The sequence below is a fragment of the Echinops telfairi genome, unplaced genomic scaffold (assembly GCF_000313985.2).
Source record: "Echinops telfairi isolate 266 unplaced genomic scaffold, ASM31398v2 ScPeMD7_43;HRSCAF=161, whole genome shotgun sequence".
Classification (NCBI taxonomy): Eukaryota; Metazoa; Chordata; class Mammalia; order Afrosoricida; family Tenrecidae; genus Echinops; species Echinops telfairi.
Genome location: NW_022103941.1, coordinates 528,959 through 533,016, shown reverse-complemented (window position 1 = coordinate 533,016; position 4,058 = coordinate 528,959). Strand labels below are relative to the sequence as shown.

The window sequence follows — 4,058 nt, the reverse complement described above, 5'->3', positions numbered from 1 at the left end:
TAGGGTTGGGTGTCTTATGGCATATTCTTTGAGTTTTTCCTTGTCCTGGAAGACCCTTGTATCTCTATCTATCTTAATGGGTAATTTGGCAAGGTAGAGGATTCTTGGGCAGGCATTATTTTCTTTTCAGCTTTTGGAAGATGTTACTCCACTCTCTCCTCCTCTTCATGGTTTCTGCTGATAGGTCTGAATATATTCTCATCTGAGCACTCTTGTATGTGCCCGTCTTCCTTTCTCTTGCTACTCTTAATAATTTCACTTTTTCTTCAAAGTTGGGTAATTTAATGATTATATGACTTGGTGAGTTCTTCCTGGGGTTTAGTCTAATTGATGTCCTCTCTGCTTTCTGTATGAGTGTCTGCTTTTCATTCATTAAGGTGGGAATGTTTGCTTCCAGAAATTCCATCGATAATTTAGCCATTAAGTTGTTCGTTGTGTCCTGCTCCTGTAGACCAATTATTTGAATAGCGTTCCTCTTCATAGCATCTGACATTGATCTCAGGTTTTCTTCTGCCTTTTGTTATCTTATTTGACTGCCTCTCTCATTTGCTGAAGTCTGCCTGATTGCCTTTGAGATCACTGATATGATTCTCTGCCTCCTCTACTCTTATTTCCTTTTGGTGCATAGGCATCATACCTTCCATTGTGGACTTCACCTCCTCTATCATTGTGTTCTTATTCTGCATTGCTTTCCTCAACACCTGTATTACTCCAAGCTGCCTTCTGAAAAATTTTTTGTGTGGCAGATCCACGTTTGATTCTTCTATGAGTGTCATTAGCTATGCTGTTGTATTTTGTCTTTCTGGTTTTCTAGTTGAGAGTGTTGAGGTGTGCTGTTGCTTCCATGACAATTTTGTAGAGGTGGGTGCCATGTTTCTGGGAGGCCTTAGCTCTTTCTCTGTGTTACTGTTAAGGGTGTTTTTGAGTGCTGCCTCTGGCCTACTATGAAGGTGAGTCAAACTGCTGTGTAGACATGTTCCATGTCGATTCAGTGGCCAACAGCAATGAGGAGTCTCGGTGACCAGAGAGGGGCTGGAGTCTGTATGTATGCCCCTAGGCCGCTTTGGATTGGGCGCTCAGGCCATGATTTCCAGCCTTTTAAAATTTTTATTTTTTAATTTTCTAAAGCTGCCCAATAGAAGATAAAGGTGAGGGTGGGGGGTGGCTTGCTGCCATGGGATGGGGTGCTAATTGAATGGGGAACAACCCCACTACCACTTGTGTAGCTGCTGGGGAAAGCCTCCACAGGTTGGCGGTGCCTGGTACTGGTAGAAACAGCTGTCATTGCAGCAGGTGGCAATTGCCACATTGGCATGGGGCAGGCCGATGCTGGTGTGGGTGGTGGGAGGGGAGGAGTTCCATTTGCAACGATAAGGGTGAGGGGGCCAATAAGCAAGTGTTGCCCATGCTTGGGTCTGAGGTAGTGTGGTTGGTGTGGGTCAGGATACCCCCAGAGCCCAGATAGCTTATCCCCTGGGCTCTGGAGCCAGGTAAGATGTGGGCGATGTATGCCCTTATTACCAAGGATGCACTCTCTACTGCTCCCTACAGGCCAGGGTTGCTAGGGAAGTGCTGAATCCGCAGGTCACCGTGGGAACCATAGACGCTGCCTCAGCAGGAATGGAGGTGTGTCAGACTACAGTGGGGTGGGGGTGGGGAAAGGGGAACCACAGCATCATGTCACCCAACCTGATGCAGGTAGAGTATAAGTCCGTTCCTGGAGCCCTGGGTGAATGGAGGGAAGGACCACAGCATGGTGGTGGAATCACCCCCTTGGAAAGAGGGGAACCATAGGAGAAGGGAGTAGCTCCCCTAGGGGAGTGCTGCAAGAGGACACCTGCTGTGTGGGGATTCTTCTGTAGCTGTGTGAGTCTTGGCATGGCAGCCATCCAGCTCCTGTCATGCCAACCAGGCCAGGGGGTAGGTGGGTCAATTGGTGTGGTGACCGCAGCAGTGGCAGTGGCGGTAGGTACAGCACAGACAGCCAGGCCAGGGAGTCCCAGGGATCAGTTCTCAGATCTCCGGGGCTCTGGTTCAGGGCAAATGTGTGGCAGGGTCGCCTCATGGACAGGTGAAGCATTCCAGGTTGTTATGGCAGTACCCTCATTCACTAGAATCTCCCACTAGTCCTCCTGGACACCGGGCCTGCCATTCACCAAGGAGCTCTCCATATGTGCTGCTTACATGGGCGGCATCTTGACATCTCCCTCCTTCATCTCACCATTACTGAGAGTTCAAATTTAAATTCCAGTCCTGCCAAACACTAAATTCAGCTACACTAGTTCCCATTTCTTCATCCCCACTGCAACACTCCGGCACTGAAACCGTTGATCTATTTGCCACTCCACTGCCTCACATCTCTGCCTCACCCTTACTCAATCCAGATGACACTTTGTTCATAGATTGCAGTTCAACTCTCATCTCTAAGGGTATATATATCAAGCTGTGTATGCTACAGTTAGCACCTCAGGTACTGTCGAGGCATACACCTTCCCGACAACATTACCTCTCAAAAAGCAGTGCAGATTGCTGTGATACGAGCCTTAACCTTAGCTAAAGACAATATGGTAAATATATACACAGACTCAAAATATTGTTTTCATATTTTACATTCTCATACTGTTGTATGGCACAAAAAAGGATATATAATGACTGAAGGAAGGCCAATTACAAATGGCAACCAAATTCAACAGCTTTTACTGCCTATTCTACTTCCACAACAGGCAGCTATTTTTCACTACAAAGGACACCAACATTCCAATGATCCCATAGCAATAGGAAACAAGGCAGACAATGAAGCCAAGAAAGCCACCCTATAGACCACATGCAATTTACAACTAGTAGCCATCTCTCCTATCTGCACTCAGTACTCTCCTGTAGAGAAACAGGAACTCCTCTCTAAAGGGGTTCAATTCAAAGATGGATGGGTCATGATAGAAGATTGATATGTCTTACCAGACAGATACACAGGAACTGTCCATCCTGACTGATTTGCATAACACTCTACTACATGTGGGGTCCCATCCTCTTTTGCAACTAATAAAACCCATCTTCTTTTACCCATGCATATCCACGTTGCCCCAGCAGATCACAGAAGGATGTACTATTTCTTCCATAACATCATCTCAGGGAGGAATTCATCTGCATTCATTTCCTGCCCCCCAGGCTAGAGGACATATCACTGGACAAGACTGGCAAATCGATTTCACACACATGCCTCATCATAAAAAGGTCAAAACCTCACAATGGTTGACACTTTCTCAGGATGGGTGGAAATATTTCCTTCCACTTCAGAAGGGAAGGGGCAAAGTAAGTCACCGAGGTGCTCATAGATGAAATCCTTCTTCATTTTGGTTTGCAAGACTCCCTATAATCAGACAGTGGTCCCGCCTTCATCACACAAGGAACACAGTTTATAGTTGAGGCTCTCAATATAAAATGGAATCTACACATGCCTTACTGCTCTGAATCATCAGGAAATGTAGAAAAGGCTAATCATATCCTTAAATCTTACTTGTCCAGACTGTCTCTTAAACTTCACCGGCCCTGGACCCAACACTTTACTCTTGCACATATGCATATAAGAGCCACACCTTATAAAATTCTCCTTCTCAGTCTATTTGAGTTAATGTTCAGCAGACCCTTCCTTTTAGGAAGTTTTCCTCCATAATCTCTGTTAGGGGATTATATCCCTACTCTTAACCTTGTCAGACATATTCTCAGGACAAAAGCAAACATGCACCTACCTCAAGCCTATCCCACAGAAGAGGCACATTTTTCAGTCTCCCCAGGGCAACAAGTATTACTAAAATCAAGACAGCCTGGTCCCCTAGCACCTAAATGGGAAGGCCCATACACAGTCCTTCTAACTACCCCAACAGCTGTCAGGAAATTGTCTGGAAAACCCTCCTGGTATCACCTTTCTATGATCAAACCTTTCCCTCCTAAACTTCCACCATCCTCATCTAATAATAAAATTAAACAATCTGTGGATTCCTATTCCTCCCAAATTCTGGGGCCCACAAAGCTAAAATTATCTCTTAAGCTCTTTCAGATTC

At 45.7% G+C, this 4,058-nt stretch overlaps 1 pseudogene; it reads right to left on the bottom strand.

The window, feature by feature from the left end:
* LOC105979915 overlaps window positions 1-644 on the bottom strand; it is a 5,644-nt pseudogene extending 5,000 nt beyond the window's left edge.
* Between the last annotated feature and the right edge of the window lie 3,414 nt (window positions 645-4,058).